The sequence below is a fragment of the Lycium barbarum genome, chromosome 11 (assembly GCF_019175385.1).
Source record: "Lycium barbarum isolate Lr01 chromosome 11, ASM1917538v2, whole genome shotgun sequence".
NCBI lineage: Eukaryota > Viridiplantae > Streptophyta > Magnoliopsida > Solanales > Solanaceae > Lycium > Lycium barbarum.
Genome location: NC_083347.1, coordinates 90,297,243 through 90,323,762, shown reverse-complemented (window position 1 = coordinate 90,323,762; position 26,520 = coordinate 90,297,243).

Sequence of the window (26,520 nt, the reverse complement as noted above, 5' to 3'; positions counted from 1 at the left end):
AGTATGATACCGATCTAATGGCTCAATCAAAACACAAAACAAAGGTCATTTCATAGATATGGTGACCTTTATCACGAAAGAACTACGGTGAAAATATCGAATATGAGCGCGACAAATCCCAAATCCATCTAAAACTCTTCGGACTCTCACAAAAACTTGTGGACAAGTTCAAAATTATCATATGAACTTGTTGGAACTTTAAAAATATCGACACATGGTCATCTTAACCCAATGTTGACCGTGATCAACTTTAACTCTTTAACTTAACTAGTTCCTCCACCAATGACTGAATTCGCACTCAAACCCTTCGGGAACTAACCCAATGACTTCACTAAGTCATAAATCATACTAACAAGACTCGGGGAACGATCAACAAAGGTAAATGGGTCAAAAATACTATAATGACCAAATGGGTCATTATAGTTTGAGAGACCTTGAAGAGGCATTAAGGATCGGTTCTTGGTGAAAAATGAGTTCCAAGTTGTAGCTCCTTTAATTTATAACAAAAGGTAAAAATTCCACCGCCTCAATTTCACGGACCGTGAATTATTTCACTGGCCGTGAAAGTGGCCGTAAACCACTCCAGTAACTCCACCTCACTGCCACCATTTCACGGTACCCAAACACCATTTTCATGGCTCGTGAAATTATTCACGGTCGGTGGAAATGGCTGTGAAAACGGTCTCAATCTAATTTCTCGATGAAACGTATTCTTTCCGATTCGTTTGACGTCCAACCTTCATACTCTTTTCCAAACATGTTTAAGGGCCTATATAACTCCGAGATATACCCTTAGTCCCCATACACAACTTTCCCAAATGATCTCCAATACGAACCTACGACAACCGACTTAAAATGAAACTTTAATATACGCCAAAAAAATGAGGTGTAACAATCGATAAACACGATCGCGAACAGATTTAGGAAGGGCCTGAATACGCTGTTCATCAGATCCATAAATACCACTGGTGCATTAGTCAACCCAAACGACATTATGCAAAACTCGAAATGACCATATCTGGTTCTGAAAGTTGTCTTCGGAATGTCTTTCTCTCTAACTCTCACCTGGTGATACCCTGATCACAAATCTATCTTTGAGAACCATCTAGTACCTTGTAACTAAACAAATAAATCATCAATCCTCGGAAGTGGATACTTATTCTTTATTGTCACCTTATTCAACTGCCTATAGTCAATACATATTCTCAAGGAGCCATCTTTCTTCCTCACAAATAACACTGGTGCTCCCCACGCTGACGTACTAGGCCTGATAAATCCTTTCTCAAGTAAGTCGTTCAACTGCTCCTTCAATTTTCTCAACTCAACAGGCGCCATTCTATGGAAGGAATGGATATCGACTAAGTATCTGGGAATACATCGATGGAAAAATCAATCTCCCGCTCTAGCGGAAGACCTGGAAGCTGGTCTGGGAATACGTCTGGAAACACATTAACCACTGGAACAGTACTTGCCACTTGAACTTCAACACCCTGTTCAGACAGTATCCTTAACATATGGCAATATCGACTACCGGGACGTATATACTGATTTACGTAACTCCACAGAAAATATCATATATATACATCTTTACTAACGCCTTACCTACAAGGTATCTCCAGTACTATTTGAACTCGTCCTAATTCTGGAGTTATGACACACCTTCTTTCTCTTCTTTGACCTAGTCCGCCTCATCCTTCGCGATCTTCTAGAATTTCCAACCATGGGTGTCATATACTTCTAGTTTCCCTGTGGCTATTCTAGTCCCTCATCCTTCTCTTATGTCCAAATTGTAGGACTCTTAGTACACTTCTTAGGGGGGCCACCCACCCTAGTATTACTTTTAACCCAGCACGCTTAACTTTAGAGTCCTGATGGGATCCGATGCGTTAGTGCTGGCACGATCGCATCCACTCTGATACGTGACCTTTATCGTATGACCTAGAACAAGTTGAAGTTCTAACGGATCCCAATAAAATTCTTGTAATGCATCTCCCTCCGAATTGGAAAGATCCCTTACTTTCCTGACCGAGCAAATGCTAGTTTAGCCTTCGGAACTCTCAATAATAACCATCTATCAACACACGGCTGTCTTCCATTCCTAAATTTAAGATTCCTAGTAGTGGCCAAAACATCTTAGTCGCAGTTATCCATAAGTACTTTGGTTATCGGCTCCCCTAAAACTCTCATTTGTCACCTATTAATGATATCCTGCAATAATTGTACACACATAAGAAGTTTCAATAAAGAACTCATATCCTTGTGGTCGACCTGTCTTGAGCTTGGTTTTGAGGGCTATAAAGTGAAGTGTCCTCTTCATTGTCCTCCCGCCATCTGCTAGTCTGGTCCTCCTCATGTATCTCATCTGAGTCCGAGGGATACAGATATTCGGGCAGCTCCTAGTTTATTGACGGCCAAGATAATGGGCTAGAATAATCTGTAACACTCTCAGGTGTAACTTGCCTGACATAGTGCTCTGCCATAGGAGCAGCTGGGGGAGTCAAATCTAGTACAGTCTCGAAAATCTCCTCCTCTGGCGTCCCATATGAACCATCAGATGGGTCTGTGTCATAGACATCCTTGATGGATCCTCCTCTCTAGAAGTCAGAAATTCTAGGGGAATCGTCACGGGGTCCTTAGAGGGATCAGTATTGATGGAATAAATAAGGCTCCTCCTACTTGGTCCCGGGGCCTGTGGTCCTGAATCTACTCTAAGGGCCTTCTTAGCAATCCCACTGTCTGAGGCTGATCTCTTCATCTTTATCAATCGGTTCTTACCTACAGGAAAAGAGGGTCAGAAATAATCTTTCCTAGACTCTGGATCTATCGCATAATCTAAGATAGAAAGAAAGGTCAATTATTCCTAAACACCCTGCAGCCTCCTGTTTATAAGTGTGGCCGGTTTCACACCCATAAACAGGACTCTACCGGACACGGTCTGTAGACAATCCCTAAGACGAACTGCTCTAATACCACTTTTGTCACAACCTAAACCCGTGGACCGTGATGAGTGCCCGACCACTACGGATTAAGCACCCCTAAACTCGTTCTTACTCCATACAACGTAACCCGGTGGCCCGTTTCAACTATTATTCGATCGATACCATCTGCTATAACTGTTATACGATAAACTTTACCTCAGAATCTCATAAATCATGCATGTGAATATAAATCTATATAATCATACGAACAAAGATGGCGACGCGACCGACTCGGTCAATATTTACAACGTATAACAAAAGTGAGAAAACAACCAAAGCTGCATAACATCCCCACTATACACAACTGTCTACAGACCTCTATGGAATACAGACTGTAGAAAGGACAGGACAAGGCCCTTCCATACCCATATATGTACATAGCAAGATAGCATACCAAAAGGCTGAAGCTCCGATCCAAATGGAGCTCGCTGGCTGAGACGGAGGAGAGGTCCTACAAGTCTGGCTCACTCGATTGGCTACCTGAACCTGCGAGTATGAACGCAGCGTCCACAAGAAAGGACGTCAGTACGAACAGTGTACTGAGTATGTAAGGCATGAATAATAACATAGTAAAAAATATGGAACATGGAAAATAACATAATGAAAGATATAGAGCATAACATGAGATGAGGGAATAACCTGTACATCTGATTGCCTCTTATGGCGATACCATGCATGCTTAGCTTTTCATAAAATCTTTCTCATACATATCTATCATAATAGTGCTACGTAACTTGCAGCCCGATCCATATATATTATATATATATATATATATATATATATATATATATATATAATATTATTGCTACGAAATGTGCAGCCCGATCCATTTAGCCATATATCCCGCGTCCGGGGATACCGCGTCCGGGACGATATCATAATACCTACTAATCAGGTGGTTATGCGCATATAACGCCTCACCATTCCCCATAACCCCATATATACATATATATAAATATAATATAATATAATATAATATAATATAATATAAGTGGCATGCATGAGAGCCCAAAGAAAGCTAGAACTCTATCGGGGTGACGTAAGGTCAGTAACCTCCGATTATATTATGGACTAATCATCATCGCTCTATCTCACCTAGAAGGAAAAATTATTAAAAGGTGATATCAATAACAATGAATAAAATTGAGAAAATCATGAAATAACTTAACATTCTCATAATAACATTGAAATCATAAACTTGGAACCTTTAAACATAAAATCATCATTATTATTGTAATCATCATATAAACATTCTCATCTTTAACATCATGAAAAGCTTTAAGAATCATGAACTTCTAGCTTTTTAAAACAAGGAGGTTAAGGAAACATTTATGGAATCATAACATAGGAATCATGCCTTTGAAAGAAAGGGACGAGCCTTAACATACCTTTTTGGTCGCCTTAAATTTAACTACTCAACATTTGTCCTCCAGGCTCGTAAATCTATATTCACAAAAATTTATACTATTGTTAGACTCACCTTTATACGCTTGTCTTAATCCTTAAAATAAGTCTTTCTAGAGTCTGCCGAAATTTCGGCAGCACCTCCTCTGTTTATATGCTTAGCCCGAAATTATAATCCAGGAACCAACAACAATAACAACAATACCAACATCAACCAGAATATTATCAACATCAATAGGCTCCATAAAACATCTCACACGATGTGTTCCAAATTTCTTAACTAACCATAACCATATGTCACAATACCATAATCAAGGAATTATATTCGATTTACTCTCAAATTAATCCATAATTCTCTTTCAAACTCACCTCATGGCCATCAACTTCAATTCAACTCTTTATGATTTTTGTCCTATGATTCTTTCCTCTCTAAGAATTGCTAAACCTTTACATCATCTTAATCATGTAAATAATAGAAAGAACATACCTTATTGTTGAAGAACTTCACTCTATTCACCCCTTTCCAAGATCAGGTTCATCACCACCTCGAAGAGAAACAAGAGCAATTATCTTCCATAAATCTTCCTTGAGGTTTTGATGTCTTTTGATGATATGGAAAGGTTTTGGAAGATTATGGAAGGTTAGGAAGGATTATCGAGGATTATGGAAAATTATGGAGAGTTATGGAATGTTATGGAAGTTGATGGAAAGTGATGGAAAATTATAGAACTCTCAAGAAGTGTGGAGGATGAGAGAATGGTGAAAATTAATGGGTTAGAGGGGTATTTATAGGTGTGTGTTGGGTCAGGTACTGTAGCACCCGGGTACTGTAGCAGCATTTTCCTGCTCTGTCCGCCTAACTTTTATTGTCCATAATTCTCTACTCTAATATCGCATCGACGAGTGGTTTCTTGCGTTGGAAACTAGACTCGATGAAATTAATTTTAGGATTTCGAAACACCTTAAAACTCCTAATAAACTCGGAGATATACCCCTCCAAAATTGACCCAAAATTCAGTCAACTTTTCCCAAATTTTTGACAAACTTATTTTCTTCGATTTGCTTGATCCCGAAACCTTTAGATACTTGCTTAACACTTGTTAAGAGTATTCATTAGCCTAATAAGGGTTCCATGACCTCTCCGAGCTTACGTTAGTTTACTTACCACGCAAGATTTCTTTTTCTTGAGGTGTAACATAAACTACCCATTGATGTGCGGCTAAGAGCATCGGTTACTATATTCGCCTTTCTAGGATGATATAAGATACTAATATCATAATCTTTTAATAAATCTAAAACATCGACTCTGCCTCAAATTCAACTCCTTCTGCTTGAAAATACACTGGAGGCTCTTATGGTCTGTATAAATATCCACATGAACACCATACAAGTAATGCCTCCACATTTTCAATGCATGAATCACCACGGCTAACTCTAGATCATGTGTTGGATAGTGCTTCTTGTGCTTCCGCAACTGCCTTGAAGTGTAAGCAATAACTTTACCATGCTACATCAACTCACAACCTAACCCAACGCCTAAGGCATCACAATAAATAACATAGCCCTCCGATCCTTTTGAAAGTGTTAGAACCGGGCCGAAGTCAATCTGTTCTTCAACTCCTGAAAACTTCACTCACAAGCATCTATTCACTGGAACTTAGCTAATTTCTGAGTCAGCTTTGTCATTGGTGCAGAAACAGAAGAAAAACCTTCTACAAATCTCCGGTAATAGCCTGCCAAACCCAGGAAACTACGAACCTCCGTAAGTGTTGTGGGTCTCGGACAAGTCATCACAGCTGCAATCTTCTATGTATACACCCGGATACGGTCAGCTGAAATAATATGCCCCAGGAAAGTCACAGAGTTCAACCAGAACTCACATTTAGAGAACTTTGCATGCAGCTTCCGATCTTTGAGAACTTTAAGGATAGTGCGCAAATGATATGCATGCTCTACCTCTGACCGAGAGTATACCAGAATATCATCAATAAACACAATCACGAACAGATCTAGAAAAGGCTTGAATACACTGCTCATTAAGTCCATGAATACTGCCAGTGCATTAGTCAACCCGAACGATATTACCCAAAACTCGAAATGACCATATCTAGTTCTGAAGGCTTTCTTCAGAATATCCTTCTCTCTGACCCTCACTTGGTGATACCCTGATCTTAAATCTATCGTTGAGAACCATTTAGCACCCTGTAATTAATCAAATAAATCATCGATTCTTGGAAGTGGATATTTGTTCTTTACTGTCACCTTATTGTGCTGCCTATAATCAATACATATTCGTAAGGAGCCGTCTTTCTTTCTCACAAATAACACTGGCGCTCCCCACGGTGAAGTACTAGGCCTAATAAAGCCTTTTGCAAGTAAGTCTCTCAGCTGGTCCTTCAATTCTCTCAGTTCAGTAGGTGCCATCCGATAAGGAATAATAGATATTGGCTTAGTATCTGGTAATACATCAATCGAAAAGTCAGCCTCTCGCTCTAGTGGAAGACCTGGAAGCTAGTCCGAAAACACATCTGGAATCTCATTGACTACTGGAACACACTGAAAGGTCAGCGGCTTCGCTTCTATATCCTGAACCCGTACTAGATGATAAATACAGCCCTTGGCAATCATCTTCCTTGCCTTGAGATAGGAAATAAACCTACCTCTTCGAGATGCTATATTACCCTTCCACTCTAGAACTGGCTCTCTTGGAAACTGAAAATGAACCATCTTTGTTTTGCAATCAACATTAGCATAACAAGAGGCCAAACAATCCATACCCATAATAACATCAAAATCTACCATATCTAGCTCGATAAAATTTTCCATGGTATGACGGTCACAAACTATAACCACGCAACTCCTATATACCCGTCTAGCTTACACCAAGTTACCAACAGGTGTGGACACCTCAAAAGGTTTGATTGACTCGAGTTTCACCCCAATCCGACTAGCAATAAAAGGAGTAACATGTGATAATGTAGAACCTGGATCAATCAATGCATATACATCATGAGAAGACACTGATAGTATATCTGTAAAAACATCGGGTGAAGACCTAAGATCCTGTCGACCAACCAATGCATAGACGCGGTTCTGAGGACTGCTCGAACTGGGAGCTCTACCTCTACCTCTACCAAGACCGGCTGGAGTCTGAGAAGTCTGCCCAGGAGGGCATATAGATGACGAAGATCCTGCTGCAGACCTTGTCGGTTGAACTATAACTCCACCAGCTCTCGTAGGGCAATCTCGCATAATGTTTCCTGACCGACCACAAGTATAACAAACATTTAGACCCAGAAGACACTGCCCCAGATGACACTTACCGTACTGGGTACATCGCGGTAAAGATGGCCTTATCTGACTAGAACTACTCCTGATCTGGAAACTGGAAGCCCTGGAACTCTGAGCTGGCTCAAAACGAGTGGGTCTATCAAACCTGGGTCCTGGAAACTGTGGAGGCGTACTAGCTAATGAATAAGCTGAGTTCCTGGAGAATTGCTGCCTCGGACCACCTCTGGACTCACTATCAAATCTCGAAGATCTGGCCCTCTTACTCAGGCCCCTATCATACTAATGCTCAACTCTCCGCTGCTGCTAGCGCTCCTCAAGATTCTAAGCATGCGCCTAAATTCGGGAAATATCCATACCTGACTGAAGTGAGGCCGTCAAGCAACTATCAATCAAATATAATCCCAATCCACTCACAAATTGGTAAACACGGTCTCCCGTGTCAGCTACCATAGCTGGAGCATACCTAGCCATTGAACTAAAATGAAGGCTATACTCCTGAGCACTCATATTCCCCTATCTAAGGTTCAAGAACCTGTCAGCTCTAGCCCGTCGAATTTCTGACGACAAATAATGTCGAAGGAAAGCATCTACGAACTCCTGCCATATGGGTGGAGGTGCATTAACCCTTTTAGAAGATATACATGTATCATACCAATGAACAGCCACATCCCGTAATCTGGAAGAAGTCAACTCTACTGACTCAGTATCTGAAGTATGCATCACCCGCAACGTCCTTAGCATCCCATCTATAAAGTTCTGTCGGTCCTCATAAAGCTTCGACCCAAAGAATTCTGGAGGATCTAAATTAATAAAATCACGAACTGTGGCACTAACAGCCTATCACCAAGAACCGTACCCTATCGCTAGGCCTGAGCGGCTACTAACTGGGTTAATGACTGAACAGCCTCTCTCATCTCCTAGCCTAAGGCATCCGGTGGAGGAACTGCGGGTGCTGGAGTTGGAGCTGTGGATGGAGCTCCTCTGTACTCCTCTAGAGCGGGCGGAGTCTGGGAGGTCCGAGATGGAACCTCATTCTGGGACTCGCCCTCCTCAACATCTATAAGCGGTGCCCGTCCAGTCCTCCTACCTGCCACTGACTTGCCTTTCTGGGCGGCCGATGCTTTTCTCGTCACAAGCATCGCTGAAATCATAGCATATTGTCAGAAACAGGGAATCCTTATAAAATGGCTCTACCACATGATCTAAGATGAGAAAGAAAGGTCAATCATTTCTAAATGCTCGTAGCCTCCTGTTTATGAGTATGGCGCGCTTCACACCCATAAACAAGACTCCACTGGACATGGCTCATAGACAAACCCTAGGACGAACTGCTCTGATATCACTTTTGTCACGACCCAACCAGAGGTCCATGACGGGCACCCAGAACTAGCCTACCGATTACCTTAAAAAGTACATCTCATAGTCATATCTGAGTGGGTCACGAAACTAACTCATAAACATTGTAACTGAAAAAGGCACATGCCCAAAAGATATATATATATATATATATATAAATGTACAACATCAAATGTGCCCATATATAAGCCGACGAGGCTATCAAGGATATGACAAAATATAGACCGAAGAGGTCATAAGACATCTAACTGTACACATCTGTCTACGAGCCTCTACATAGAATGCATAACATAGTAAGGATAGGACAAGACCTCGCCATGCCCATATACACACAAAAGAATCATACCACTCTGAGCTGTAACTCCAGAACAAGTGGAGTCTTTTCTTGTCGCGGTCATAAACAGATATTTTAACGAAATAACTCTTCAGAGAATTATGTACCGTACGAAAGATGGGCATAGAATAGGTAAGGGGGGCACTCTTAAAGGCGGCGAACCAGGCAATATGGATGATCAAGGTGGTTAGGCTGTCCAAGGCCGGGTGCTCTTGTACCAACGCTGAAATGGCAACCTAAGGATCTGTACCGTCTCCCTATCTACCTGCGGGCATAAACATATCATCCACAAACAAAAGGATGTTAGCACGGACAAAGTACTGAGTGTGTAAGGCATAGGAGTAACATAAAAGAGATATAAGAAACTGTAAGGTAAGTGAATGCAATCTGTATGTCTAAACTGTCCCTGTGAGTGAATCATGTATATAATTACTATGCATATGAACTGCCTCTGAGGGATGATGATATGCATAAATATCGTGCATGTGTGCATGAGGTCACATATATGCATATATAATGCCTGTCAAGCCACTGTGAGCATCCCATCATATCATGTTGGCCATCATCATCATCATCATCATCATTATCGTATCATCATATGTCCAACTGGTCAGGGGGAAGTGCGTATATAACGCCATCACCTTCCCTATATCCCATACATATATAATCCATAATATACGACATATAGCGCCAGAGGGGCCTCGGGTCTGTAAACGCATATGTGTATATATATATATATATATAAATGCAACGCAATGCATAAATATGATAGGAGCACAAGTGACTCTAAAGACCAAACTGGATCCAGGAAAAACTTTCTAAAGATAACAATATGGAGCATGAATCAAATGGATCATCCCTAACTCTAAGAGCAGAACATTATGGATTAACGTTACGTATGCGTTCTGTTCACAAGGATCATGCCAAAAGAAAGAAAGGGATATCCTTACATACCTAGCTTCTCACTTAGTGTCACGCCCCAAATCTAGAGTGGTGTGACCGGCACTGGATACCAACCTAGGCCCGAGCGAACCACTCTTAATCTAAAACTCTAGGAGTAACCCCCAACTTAAACCAATAAGGCCTACCTGCACACAAACAATATCAACAATTCGGCGAGGCTATAATCTGGATATATATATATATATATACTGACAATCTCGTCTGAACTGAGTACACACACCCAAAATATAAATACACAACTGAGCAAGCCGACGAGGCTGCCATGTATGATGTACAACAAAATGAGAGCTGACAAGGCTACATAACATCCCAAACAACGTGCAACTGTCCACAGACCTCTAGGGAAACGAGCTGTAGAAAAGACAGGACATGGCCCCGTCATACCCATATATACATGTCAAAATAGCATACCACAAAAGGACTGCAGCTCCAGACCAAGTGGAGCGCACTGACTGCGACTGAGTGGGAGGCCTACTGAGCTGGATCGTCTGTCCGACTACCTGAACCTGCGGGCTTGAACATAGCTCCCCTAAGCAAAAGGGACATCAGTACGAAATAATGTATCGAGTATGTAAGGCAGCAGATAACTGAAACTGAAACGGAACTGAAAATATAGTAATCTGGAGGCCAGAGAATGCTCTGAATATCTCACCTGACTTGTCTCGTATGAACTACAATACCATGATAACATATGTCTCACTGACCAAGTGGCTAGGCTACATAAAATGTCTCACTGACCTAGTGGTCAGGCTAAATAAAATGTCTCACTGACCAAGTGGCCAGGCTAAATAAAATGTCTCACTGACCAAGCGGCCTGTCTAAATAAAATGTATGTATATCAGGTATGCGCTGGAAAGTATAGATACTGTAACATGTCTCTTCTGTCACTTTATGAACTCAAGGATATAGGGAAGGGATATGACCCCTCAGAAAATATGACATAACACTCGGAAACAAGGCAACATTATAACAAGCTCTACTTTTACAAATCTCTAGTCATAAGGTTTATCACACTCTTACCATATATGGAATCATGCCAAGAAAAGAAGGAACAGCCTTAACATACCTTTTCGGTATTCTACTACTTAATGCTTATCCTCCCAAGCTCGTAAATCTATATTCAAAAGAATTCATACTATTTTTAGGCTTATCGTCCTATGCCTATCTTAAGTATTCAAATTAAACACCTTTAGAATCTGTCAAAATTCGGGAAGCATCTTCCCTGTTTATATCACTAGCCCTAAATCACAATACCAACAACAACACTAACGCCAACAACATCATAATCCATACCAAAATATTTCATAAAACATCCCACACGTTGTTTATCAACATACAATAACAATATACACTTCCTTTCTTCCCAATCAAGGAGCATAATATCATCAACACACCAACAACATTAGGTACCATCCATATACATGGAAATTAGCCCAACGACACAGCCAGCACATGCTCAAAACAGTCCATAAACGCAACAACTATAACACAACACTTTATGACCTTCCCTCTATAATTATTTTCATTTTTAAGACTTGCTAAACCTTCAAATCAACTCAACATAAAAGATATGATTAAGAACATACTTTATACTTGAAGAACTTTAGCCACACCAACTTTCTTCAAGACCAACCTCATCACAACATCAAGTATAAATAAGAACAATCACATTTCATGAAGTAGTTTGGTGTAATCTTGTTGAATTCTTGATTTAAGGGGTTATAAGTGTTTAAGAGAAGTGTATGGATGTGTCTAGAACTTAAATGAAGTGTAAATGATGAAAAAAGGGGAATAATAGGGTATTTATACCCTATGAAAGTTGGTTCCACTGACCTTCCAAGTGGGGCCCGCAGGCAAGCCATTTGGCAGCTTAGAGGCTTATCATGGAATGCCTGTAACACCCTACTCCGATGTCATATTGATGAACGGTTTGTTGCGTTGGAAACTACACTCGTCGAACTTCATTTTAGGCTTTTGAAACACGTCAAAACTCCGGGTATACTAGGAGATATACTTGTCTATAGTTGACCCAAAATTTCTGTCCAAAATCCTGCCAAATTTTTCCAAATTTTCGACAAACCTATTTTCTTCAATTTGCTTGATTTCGGAATCTTCTGAAACTCTCCATACATAATATTTGTAATTAATTATACTTGATAATGGTCATGTCCATTGGATCCAAGGTTTTCCTTACCGGTTACAACTTACGAGATCGCAATTCATCCTCTACTTCATTTCTACGTACTTCCTATGGCTTGTACGTTTCAAAACTTCACAAGATGTCTCCGATACTCCATTAATATGGTGAAATACATGCCGTGCTCATGCTCTGAAAGTGTGAGGTATAACATCCTTCCCCCCTTAGAATTGTTCGTCCTAGAATATTGTAGCTTGCGAGCTTGCGATGCTATCATTAATTTCTTGAAATGGTTGTCCTCTTTAATTCCTGATCTCCATGCTCTTATACTATAGGCTCATTAGTGTTCTTTCATATTCTCCCAATTCTTGGTCGAACTCATCCATTAGTTCCATATCCTCATGTTCTTGTCACACCTTGCACTTTCAGAGCATGAGCACACCACATAATTTACCGTATTAATGGAGTATTGGAGACGTCCCATGAATTTTTAGAAGGTACAAGCCATGGAAAGTGCGTAACAATGAAGTAAAGGATGAATTACGATCTCGTAAGTCGTAACTGGGAAGGACAACCTTGGAACCAAAGGACATGACCATTATCAAGTATGATTAATGATAAATATCATGTATGGAGAGTGGGAAGATTCTGAGACCAAGCAAATCGAAGAAAATAAGTTTGTCGAAAATTTGAAAACAAGTTGGTAGAATTTTTGATGGAATTTTGGGTCAAATTTAGAGGGGTATATCTCTGGGTATATTAGGAGTTTTAAGGTGTTGCAAAAGCCAAAAATGAAGTTCGTCGAGTCTAATTTCCAACGCAACAAACTGTTTGTCCATACGACATCGGAATAGAGATATTCGCGTTTTCGCGAGACTGCGCAGTCAGCCTCGCTGCGATCCACTATGGCGGTGGGCGACGTTCTTGCATATTACATACGTTTTAAAAGGCCATTTTAAGTCATTTTCACTTGAAACTTTTTCATAAGCTTCTAAGACCCTCCCAAGTCAGATCATAAAGACCCTAAGCCAAAAAAATAGGGTTTCACCCATGTTCTATCTCAAGAGTTCCAATAGAGCAAGAAGAAGCACTATTAAGGTGCTGGATGCAAGTTGAAGCTTGAGTTCTTCTTGTTGTTACCGGGTTTAGAGGATTCTAAGAGGTGAAGAAAGCTCATTAAAGGTAAGTGTCACGACCCAGCTAGGGGCTGCGACGGGTACCCGGGGCTAGCCACCGAGCACCGCTCGTTCTACTACTCGTCTTACTCATTTAATGCTCTTTTATCAACTTTATACTCAAGTTGTAGGAAAACCATATTTTATATGGAAACGTAAATACCTTTATATACATATGCCTCTCGGCCATCAAAATAATATGTACATATACTAGCATTTCGTGAGACCATCTAACCCACACTATTCATCTACGAGCCTCTACTGCATTGCTAAACATGAAGACGGGACAAGACCCCGTCATGCCCAAAAATATATATACATGACTACATACACAAAAGAATAATCGTAAGCACCTCCGGGACAATGGAGTGCTTCTCAAATCAGCTGATGGCTACTATGGATATGGGTCGAGCTCTCCTGCCTGTCCACCTGTGGGCATGAACACAGTGTCCAAAGAAAACAGACGTCAGTACGAACATTGTACTGAGTATGAGAGGCATAAACAATGAAATAAGGCAATGATATAAAAGAACTACCAATGTGAAACATCTATGTCTGACTGTCAAATGTAAAGGAAATAATACATGCTGTCTTACTCATACTTGTCATCATCTCATATATGCATAATGTATAATCTGCCCGTCCATATAGGATCGGTGTGATAATCATAACATTAGCTTGCGTCCAGGCCTCCCGCATCCGGGGTATCATCTCATGCCGCCCACTAGTGGTGTCTACCCATGCCATTTGGCCATGGTGTATCGTATAGCTGCCCGCCTTAGCGGTGACTGCCCGGCCAACTAGGCGCGGTGTTATACCATCATCATACATGCTCATCATAATATACTCGTCGTAACATACTTATCATAATACATACATAAGGCTTATGAACAAATTTACTCGATCGGGGTGACGTAAGGTCGTGATCCCCCGATTTCATTATGGAGAAACTACTAACATACTGCCTCACCTTGAAGGAACTAACATATAAGGTGAGTGTGAGCAATAAATATCATCATGCCATTTTAGGATCATCATATCATATTTCTTATCTTATGTTACCATTCACAGATGTAGGCTTTTAGCTTTCCGGAATATAGGAACCCATGAAGAGGAGGAAAAATTATGCTATGAGATTCATGCCATTAGAAAGAAGGGACTAGCCTCACATACCTTTGTCGTTTAACTAAGCTATCGCTTGCTCGTCCTCCTTCAATGCTCGTGTTTTCAACCTTCGAAAGGAATCGCATTAACATTAGTGAATCGTCTATAAGACCAGTTCACTATTTCTAGGGAAAATTGGGCGGGACTTCCTTTTGTTATACTACTTTTCCCATATTCTATATTAACTCCCAAACGCTCACAATATTGTATTCCACAATCGTCATTTATCTACATTTACCACATTCCACCATTTTTCTCTAATTTCTCCACATTTATGGGTTTTAGCTCATCATCACATTTTCTCATACATCACACCTTTTTCATGGTCTACACGTCATTTATAACATATTTTTACTCCCAACGCATCAACGTTCATAATGCAATCCAACTATCATTCAACTATGGCACTATTAACATTTTATGACCAATTTACTACACTCTTCTATAATCCAAGTGTTTCAATGTATTAATGCTTCAATCATCATGAGAAGGTCATCAAACTTACCTTGGGTAGTGTTGGAACAAGCCTTGAGCAACAACACTCTTTTATGCCAAAAACCCTATTTCACTTCCTTTGATATTTCTTGGTGTAGATGAACTTTGATAGGTTTCACACTCTTGATTTCATGGATTTGGTGTTGTTGATCTTGATTTTTCCTTTGATTCTCTTGAATTGTTGTGGATGAAGTGTTTTGGAGTATTCTAGAGAGTTCTTGAATTGTGAAGATCAGAAATGAAATAAAATGAGCTTGGGGTCCCTTATACTTAACTTAAAAATCTGATTTTTGTGAACAGTGGTCGGGGTGTACAGTGGCCGTAAACCCACTTTACGAGTCATATTCTGGTTTACGGTCCGTCCTTCGCGACCGTATTTAAGCATAACAGAACCAAAAAGGTTTGCTAGAGTCATGGTGGTTTACGGTCACAGTTTACGGGCCGTACTTCGATTTACGGTCTGTATTCTGGGTCGTATTTAACCATTTAGACATTTGGTAGAAAGTTGAAATTTTTGAAACATTGGAGGACGATAGCAGTTTACGGTCCGTAAACTGCTTTACGGGTCATATTCTATTTTACGACCAACTGAGCCAAAGTGCAAATCTCCAACTTTTCACTGTACGTTCACGGGGAAATTTCCGAGGTGTAACACTCTTCCCCCCTTTTTGGAATATTCGTCCTCTAATGTTAAACACTCGGGATTTTATGAAAATTCCGCTAGACTTTCCCCTGTAATATGGCACTACCAGCCTGTCGGAACAACCCATGATATGATCGCCTCACAGGGCTACATCACAACATCGACATATCTATGGCCACACACGACCAAAAGCATGAAAAATAAGCATGCATACCTCATATCATTGACGTTTCATCTTGAATCTCCTCTGGGGGTTGGAATAAATGCGGGTACTTTGACTTCATCTTCTCTTCTGCTTCCCAAGTCATTTCTTCCCGATTGTTGTTTCGCCATAAGACCTTGACTGAAGCTACCTCTTTATTTCGGAGTCTTCGTACTTTCCTGTCTAAAATAGTGATATGCACCTCTTCATAGGTTAGCTTTTTTGTTACTTGTACATCATCTATCGGGACAATCTTTGTAGGATCCCCCACACACTTTCGGAGCATCGAAACATGAAAGACTGGATGGACTGGTTCAAGCTCCGAAGGAAAATCCAATTCATAGGCTACCTGACCCACCTTACGGATGATTTTGTAGGGTCCAATGTATCTGGGACTTAGCTTCCCTTTCTTACCAAATCTCATGACCCCTTTCATTGGTGACACTTTTAAAAATACCCAATCATTAATTTGAAATTCCAAGTCTCGCCGGCGGGTGTCCGGATAAGACTTTTGGCGACTTTGGGCTGTCCATAACCGATCTTGGATCACCTTGACCTATTCTACTGCTTATTGGATCAATTCAGGGCCTATTAATTGTGCTTCTCCTATTTCGAACCATCCGATTTGAGATCTACATTTCCTTCCATATAAAGCTTCATATGAAGCCATTTGTATACTAGAATGGTAGCTATTATTGTATGCGAATTCGATTAGCGGCAAATGATCGTCCCAACTTCCGCCAAAATCCAGCACGCATGCTCGCAACATATCTTCCAAGGTTTGAATGGTACGTTCGGCTTGTCTATCGGTCTGCGGGTGGAAGGCTGTGCTAAGCTTCACTTGAGTGCCTAGACCTTCTTGAAAGGACTTCCAGAACTTGGCTATGAACTGTGCTCCCCTATCTGTAATAATAGCTAATGGAATACCATGAAGTCGCACAATTTCCTTGAGATACAACCTCGCATAATCTTCTGCTGAGTATGTAGTCCTAATTGGGAGAAAATGGGCTGCCTTCGTCAATCTGTCCACGATCACCCATATGGAATCATACTTTCCACGGGAACGAGGTAATCCCACTATAAAATGCATGTTGATCACTTCCCATTTGCAAGTAGGTATTTCTATTGTCCGTAACAAGCCCCCTGGCTTCTGATGTTCGGCTTTTACTTGCTGCCAATTCGGACATTGTGCCACAAATTCCGCTATTTCTCTTTTCATGCCATCCCACCAATACATCATTTTGAGATCGTGATACATCTTAGTTGCACCTGGGTGAATAGAATACCGAGAACAATATGCTTCTTCTAGAATCCGTCGGCGCAATTCTGCCACATTCGGCACGCATAGCCTGCCTCGGTTTCTAAGAATCCCATCCATAGGGACTTCAAATGAAGACTTCTCCTTTCCATGAGATGTGTCTCTATGATGACACAATTGAGGATCTTCATACTGTCGTTCTTTCACTTCTACGTTCAAAGAGGAAACTGCAGGATCGTTAATGCTGACCCTCGCACTACCTGAATCGACTACACGGACTCCAAGATTAGCTAATTGATGAAGCTCACGAACCATCTCTTTCTTCTCCGGTGGAATTCCACATAAAATGCCTATTGATCGGCGGCTAAGCGCATCGACTACCACTTTCGCTTTTCCGGGGTGGTACAAAATATTTACATCATAATCTTTCAGTAATTCCAACCACCGCCTCTGCCGCAGGTTCAACTCCTTTTGCTTGAAAATGTATTGGAGGCTCTTGTGATCCGTATAGATATCAACATGCACGCCATACAAATAATGCCTCCATATTTTTAGGGCATGAATAACCGCAACCAATTCGAGATCATGAGTTGGATAATTCCTTTCATGTTTCCGTAATTGTCTTGAAGCATATGCAATAACTTTTCCATGCTGCATCAATATGCATCCTAATCCGACACCGGAAGCGTCACAATACACAACATAGTCATCTGGCCCTTCTGGAAGTGTTAAAACTGGAGCTGAGGTCAATCGGTCTTTCAACTCTTGGAAACCACGCTCACAAGCATCGTTCCACTAAAATTTTGTTGACTTCTAGGTTAGCTTCGTCAATGGGGCCGAAATAGACGAGAAACCCTCTACGAACCTTCTATAATAACCTGCCAACCCCAGAAAACTACGGACTTCTTTAGGTGTCGTAGGCCTTGGCCAAGTCTTCACAGCTTCAATTTTCTGAGTGTCGACTCGAATGCCATCATACGAAATAACATGGCCCTGAAATGTCACAGAGTTTAGCCAGAACTCGCACTTTGAAAATTTCGCATATAATTCCCGGGCTCGAAGAATGCCAAGAACAATTCGCAAATGATCTACATGTTCTGATTCAGTGCGAGAATATACCAGAATATCATCAATAAATACTATTACAAATGAATCCAAAAGTGTCCTGAACACATTATTCATCAAGTTCATAAACACTGCCGGAGCATTAGTCAACCCAAACGACATCACTCGGAATTCATAGTGATCATATCTCGTTCTGAAGGCTGTCTTGGGAATATCCGCTTCTCTAACTCGCACCTGATGGTAACCCGATCTCAAATCTATTTTTGAAAATCATTTGGCACCCTGAAGCTGATCAAATATATCGTCAATCCTCGGAAGGGGATATTTGTTCTTTATCGTCACCTTGTTCAACTGCCTATAGTCAATACACATTCGTAGAGATCCGTCTTTCTTCCTTACAAACAAGACTGGTGCTCCCCATGGTGATGAACTGGGTCTAATAAACCCCTTTTCAAGCAAGTCTTTCAACTGCGCCTTTAGCTCTTTTAATTCTGTCGGAGCCATTCGGTAAGGAGGAATAGAAATAGGCTTGGTGTCCGGCAACACATCAATGGCGAAGTCAATCTTCCTTTCTGGAGGAATTCCTGGAAGTTCGTCTGGAAACACATCTGGGAATTCATTTACTACCGGAACTGATTGAAAATTTGGTGGCTTTGCTTCGGTATCATGAACCCGAACTAAGTGATAAATATAGCCCTTGGCTATCATCTTCCTTGCCTTAAGGTAGGAAATAAACCTACCTTTCGGTGATGCTGCATTACCCTTCCATTCAAGCACGGGCTCTCCCGGAAATTGGAATCGAACTACTTTCGTTCGGCAATCGACATTAGGATAGCATGATGCCAACCAATCCATACCCATAATTACATCGAAGTCTACCATTTCCAGCTCAATCAAATCAGCTTTTGTCTGGCGATCACATATCACAACTACACAATTTTTATACACTTGCCTTGCTATCACGGGATCACCAACCGGAGTAGACACCTCAAAAGGTTTGATCCGCTCAGGTTTCACCCCAATACAACCAGCAACATATGGAGTAATATAGGAAAGAGTAGAACCCAGATCTATCAGTGCATATACATCACGAAAGAATATAGACAATGTACCTGTAACAACGTCCGGGGAGGACTCAAGATCCTATCGTCCCGCTAAAGCATTTACACGGGGCTGAGTGGCACCTGAAGTAGATGCTGCCCCTCTGCCCCTACCTTGGCCTGCTGACATCTAGGGAGCCTGCCCTACCGGGCGCGCTAAGGAAGAGCCGGCTGCTGAACCTATAGGCTGAACTCTAACTCTACCACTCATTGACGGGAAATCTCTCATCATGTGCCTAACTTGGCCGCAAGTATAGCAAGCGTCCGAACCCTAGCGACACTGTCCGGAATGCAATCTACCGCACTGGCTGCATCGCAGTACTGGAGGTCTTCTCTGACTATAATCTTCCCTAAACTGGGAATCTGAGGCCCTCGAACTCTGGCCCTGTCCTGAATGGAAAGAGCGATCAAATCTCCTACTTGTAGATCGGGGAGGTGCACTAGTCACCGTCTGGCCTGAGTACCCAGAATATGTCTGCCTTGATTCCCCTCTGTAATCATTGCCTGTTCCCATAGACCTAGCCCTCTTGCCTTGCCTTCTATCGATATCACGGTCACCTCTTTATTGTTGTCGCCCCTCCAAATTCTGAGCATGGGCCTGTATTCGGGAAATATCCATCCCGTCTAGCAAGGAAGCCGTCAAAGAATATCTGAATAAATGGGGCCCTATGCCACTCACAAATCTATGTACCCGATCTCCCATGTCAGCCACGATAGTCGGGGCATATCTAGCCAAAGAATTAAATTACATGCTATACTCCCGCGCACTCATATTTCCTTGCCTCAGATTTAGAAACCTGTCCGCTCTAGCTCGACGGACCTTGGGTGGCAAATAGTGAAGAATAAATGCATCCATGAATTCTTGCCAAACCGGAGGAGGCGCATTCTCTCCTCGTGACATTACCCAGTTGTTATACCATAAAATAGCCACATCCCGGAGTCTATAAGATACCAACTCCACGGATTCAGTTTCGGAGGCATGGACAATCTTCAATGTCCTCAACACCTCATCTATGAAACCTTGCGGGTCTTCATCCGGCTTTGACCCGAAAAACTCTGGAGGATTTAGGCTCATAAAATCACGGGCCTTGGTACTTACTGCCCGGTCACTTGAACCCACATTTTGTCGTTGTGCCTGGGCGGCGACCAATTGTGTCAATAACTGGATGGCCTCGGTCATTTGTTGACCCGAAGCAACCGGTGGAGGAATTGGAGCTGGAGCTCATCCTTGCCCTTCCACATTAGGCGAGGTAGAAGAAGTATTAGATAAGGCCTCATTATGTGATTCGCCTTCTTCGATATTCATCGGAGGCTCTCTTTCTACCCGCCTCTTTGTCGTAGTCTTGCCCTTCTGGCCGACTGTAGCATTCCCCTTTAGCGGCATTCTGAAATCACAACACACTATTAGATAGGATAAAATCTTATACACGGCTCTATCGCACGATCTCATGAGAAGAAAGATAGTCATTTTTCCTAAATGCCCTGTAGCCTCTTGTTTATTGATGTGGCACACAACACACCATAAACAAGACTCTACTAGACAAGGCTCGTAGACACTTCCTAGGACTGAACCGCTTTGATACCACTTTTGTCACGACCCAGCTAGGGGCTGCGATGGGTACCCGGGGCTAGCCACCGAGCACCGCTCGTTCTACTACTCGGAGTCTTACTCATTTAATGCTCTTTTATCAACTTTATACTCAAGTTGTAGGAAATTCATATTTTATATGGAAACTTAAATACCTTTATATACATATGCCTCTCGGCCATCAAAATAATATGTACATATACTAGCATTTCGTGAGACCATCTAACCCACACTACGCATATACGAGCCTCTACTGGAGTGCTAAACATGAAGACGGGACAAGACCCCGTCATGCCTAAAAATATATATACATGGCTACATACACAAAACAGTAATCATAAGCACCTCCGGGACAATGGAGTGCTTCTCAAACCAGTTGTCGGCTACTACGGATCTGGTTCGAGCTCTCCTGCCTGTTTACCTGTGGGCATGAACACAGCGTCCAAAGAAAACGGACATCAGTACGAACATTATACTGAGTATGAGAGGCATAAACAATGAAATAAGGCAATGATATAAAAGAACTACCAATGTGAAACATCTATGTCTGACTATCAAATGTAAAGGAAATAATACATGCTGTCTTACTCATACTTGTCATCATCTCATACATGCATAATGTATAATCTGCCCGTCCATATAGGATCGGTGTGATAATCATAACATTAGCCTGCGTCCAGGCCTCCCGCGTCTGGGGTATCATCTCATGCCGCCCACTAGTGGTGTCTACCCATGCCATTTGGCCATGGTGTATCGTATAGCTGCCCGCCTTAGTGGTGACTTCCCGGCCAACTAGGCGCGGTGTTATACCATCATAATACATGCTCATCATAATATACAGGTCGTAACATACTTATCATAATAATGCATAAGGCTTATGAACAACTTTACTCGATCGGGGTGACGTAAGGTCGTGATCCCCCGATTTCTTTATGGAGCAAGTACTGACATCCTGCCTCACCTTGAAGGAACTAACATATAAGGTGAGTGTGAGCAATAAATATCATCATGCCATTTTAGGATCATCATATCATATTTCTTATCTTATGTTACCATTCACAGATGTAGGCTTTTAGCTTTCCGGAATATAGGAACCCATGAAGAGGAGGAAAAATTATGCTATGAGATTCATGCCATTAGAAAGAAGGGACTAGCCTTACATACCTTTGTCGTTTAAGTAAGCTATCGCTTTATCGTCCTCCTTCAATGCTCGTGTTTTCAAACTTCAAAAGGAATCGCATTAACATTAGTGAATCGTCTATAAGACCAGTTCACTATTTCTAGGGAAAATTGGGCGGCACTTCCTTTTTTTATACTACTTTTCCCATATTCTGTGTTAACTCCCAAACGCTCACAATATTGTATTCCACAATCGTCATTTATCAACATTTACCACATTCCACCATTTTTCTCTAATTTCTCCACATTTATGGGTTTTAGCTCATCATCACATTTTCTCATACATCATACCTATTTTATGGTCTACACGTCATTTATAACATATTTTTACTCCAAACTCATCAACGTTCATAATGCAATCCAACTATCATTCAACTATGGCACTATTCACATTTTATGACCCATTTACTACACTCTTCTATAATCCAAGTGTTTCAATGTATTAATGCTTCAGTCATCATGAGAAGGTCATCAAACTTACCTTGGGTAGTGTTGGAACAAGCCTTGAGCAACAACACTCTTTTATGCCAAAAACCCTATTACACTTCCTTTGATATTTCTTGGTGTAGATGAACTTTGATAGGTTTCACACTATTGATTTCATGGATTTGGTGTTGTTGATCTTGATTTTTCCTTTGATTCTCTTGAATTCTTATGGATGAAGTATTTTGGAGTATTCTAGAGAGTTCTTGAATTGTGAAGATGAGAAATAAAATAAAATGAGCTTGGGGTCCCTTATACTTAACTTAAAAATCTGATTTTTGTGAACAGTGGTCGGGGTGTACAGTGGCCGTAAACCCACTTTACGGGCCGTATTCTGGTTTACGGTCCATCCTTCGCGACCGTATTTAAGCATAACAGAACCAGAAAGGTTTGCTAGATTCATGGTGGTTTACGGTCACTGTTTACGGGCCGTATTTTGATTTACGGTCCGTATTCTGGGTTGTATTTAACCATTTAGACATTTGGCAGAAAGTTGAAATTTTTGAAAGGTTGGTGGACGATAGCAGTTTACGGTCCATAAACTGCTTTACAGGCCGTATTCTATTTTACGACCAACTGGGCCGAAGTGTAAATCTCCAACTTTTCACTGTACGTTCACGGGGAAATTTCCAAGTAACAGTAAGAATATTTCTCTCCTCCATGTATTTGAGCCTATAGAAGTCGTGACTAACTTGTACGGTTGAAAACTTGTGAAATAAAGCTTGAAAATCGTAGTTGTGATGTTGTTAGTTGCTGAACTGTTTTGAAGTTGTTCTTGTGGTATTTTTGGCTGGAAATTGATGGAATAACTTGTATATTCTATTGTCGATGTTTTTCTTATTGTTTTGGTGTTGGTTTGAAATGGAAAGAGGTAAAAGATATAGGGGAAGTGCTGCCCGATTTTCTGAAAATCATAGGTATGTTGTTCTTGTGTTGTTGGACTGTTTTGAAGTATTACGTACATGTTATTGTGGCTGGAAATCAAAGTAGATAATATGAATATGGTTAACTTGATGTTGTGGTACATGTCCATGTGTTTATATGAGGATTTGATGGAAGAATTGGAAGTAAACTTGAAATAGAATTTATAGAATAAGATGTTGCGGACATCGGCTGCTTTGGAAGAATCTATCAGATGGATTTTGATTTAACTTAGTATGGTAACGTGAATATGCATTATGATTGATGTGGTGTTATTGTATTTGATTGAGTTGAGTTGAGTGGAAGTGAATTCCGGCAGATTTTAAGAGGGTTTAATTCACAGACTTAAGATAGGCATATGACAATAAGTCTAACAGTAGTATGATTTCTCTTGAATGTAGAATTACGAGCTCGGGAGAATAAGCATTAAGTAGTAGGGGATCAATCAAGTATGTTAAGGCTAGTTCCTTTCTTTCAAAAGGCATGATTCCATATATGTTTCCATAGCCTTCTTACTTCCAAAAGTTAGAAGTTCATGATTCTTAAAAGTTTCTTATGATGTTAAAGATGAGAATGTTTCTATGATGATTATGATGATCATGATGATTCTATTTTTAGAAATTCCAAAGCCTATGATTTTAATGCTGTTATGAGATTATTGAGTTTATTTCATGATTTTCTTAAATTGCTCATTGTTGTTGATCTCACCTTATGAATTATTCCTTCGAGGTGAGATATAGCGATGATGATTATTCCATAATATATATTGGAGGTTACCGACCTTACATCACTCTGATAAAGTAGTAGCTTTTAATTGGGCTCTCATGCATGCTTATTTTTATGTATGATTACACCGGGCCTAGTTGGCCGGGCAGACACCACTACGGTGGGCGTAGTGGGTGGCTTATGATTACATCGTACCTAGTTGGCCGACCAGACACCACTAGTGGGTGGTGTGAGATGATTACCCCGAACGTGTTCTAATGATTATGTTATATATGTATGAGACATGTGTTTTTTTTTTTTAAAAGAAAGCTAAGCATGCACGATATCCACCTTATGAGGCAATCAGATGTACAGGTCATCTCTTTATCTCACGTTATGTTCCATACTTCTTGTTATGTAGTTATTCATGCCTTACATACTCAGTACACTGTTCATACTGACGTCCTTTCTTGTGGACACTGCGTTCATGCCCGCAGGTTCAGGTAGTCAGCCAGACGATCCAGACCTGTAGGACCTCCCCTCAGCCGCAGTCAGTGCGCTCCTTTTGGTTCAGAGCTGCATCCCTTTTTGGTATGCTATCTTGATATGCAGATATGTCGGTATGACATGGCCTTGTCCTATCGTTTCTACAGTTTATATTCCATAGAGGTCTGTAGATAGTTGTATATAGTTGGAACGTCGTGTAGTTCTATCATCTATTATTTTGTGTACAACACATGTAGTGGCCAAGTCGGCCGGCATTGTTATCTTTAGCACATACGTTTGTATATCCAAGTGCATGGTTTATGAGTTTCGATGTAAAGTTTGTTGTATTAATTTTACAGAAGTTGGCATAGATCAGATATAAGAAAAAATTGGCCACCAGGTTACTCAATATAGTGCAAGTACGAGTTTAGGGGTGCTTGGTCAGTAGTGGTCGGGCACTCGTCACGGCTCATCGTCTTGGGTCGTGACAGTTCTTATGTATGTACCCAATGGTCAACTGATATCTGGCTACCGTCCTAGGACCTGTTACCATTAAAATGGTCTTAACTCATGATTGCTACGGCTCCCTGCCGATCTGTGAGCACTTTTAATTGTTGTACTCTTTTGTCTTGCTCCTTATTTCTCTACTAGTAAACAAATTCTCTTATTCAGGTATGGCACCTTTCCTTTGTTGCTTCTTTGGTACTATTTTAGATTATCCCTTTTTGTACCACCCGACCATATATACATACCATATCGTCTCCTTTTAATTCCTTGCTCGGACCCCCCTTAATTCAATACAATATCATCATATTCATATTTGAACTTTTCCTCCAATTTCCTCTCCTCAGTTTTAGCATAATTACGAAATAAACTCATGAACATGGAACTAAGATAAAATCCTACTTAATCATAATTCCTTCCAATACGAGTTTGCATCCCTCATTAAATCCTTGGCTCTCTTATATCGGTGACTAATTGAGACTTAAACTAACCTCCATTCTTCTAAGGCTCCTTATCATCTTCCTTGCACAATTCTGTTAGCCATTTCATCATAGTAATTGTTTATATGGTTCGATGGCTACACTCTCACAATTGATATAACCAGTAGCTTTGAATTTCATGACTTAAGAGGTACTCCCTAATCTCAGGCAGTACTGCTGTCTTGCTATCCTTGGGCACACTATATTCCTTTCCTTTGAAGATTATTGAACTTCCTATAGATATTCCTTTTTTAAGGCTTTCATCTCTTCTAGTGCTACAAGTTCTTTTTAGTAATCCCGATTGTCCCTTATACTCATCCCTGGTCACATGCGGCCTTTCTCACTCCTTCTGCTACCCCTTGGAGTACTTTACTGCATATCTAAATGTACCTAAAATTTCTTCGGCGCGAGTGATTCTAGTCATAGTCCAGAATACAACGTATCGTGTTGACGAAACTTATTCTCTTTGATTCGCTAAACCTTCATCATCTTGTCATGCCTCTTTTTTCACATTTATCTCATAATATACTTGCATTTAGTCCATTCTCACTTTTCTTTAGCGCATTCTTGATATATTGGTTCATCTCGAATTTTGGCTCCTTCAAGCCAG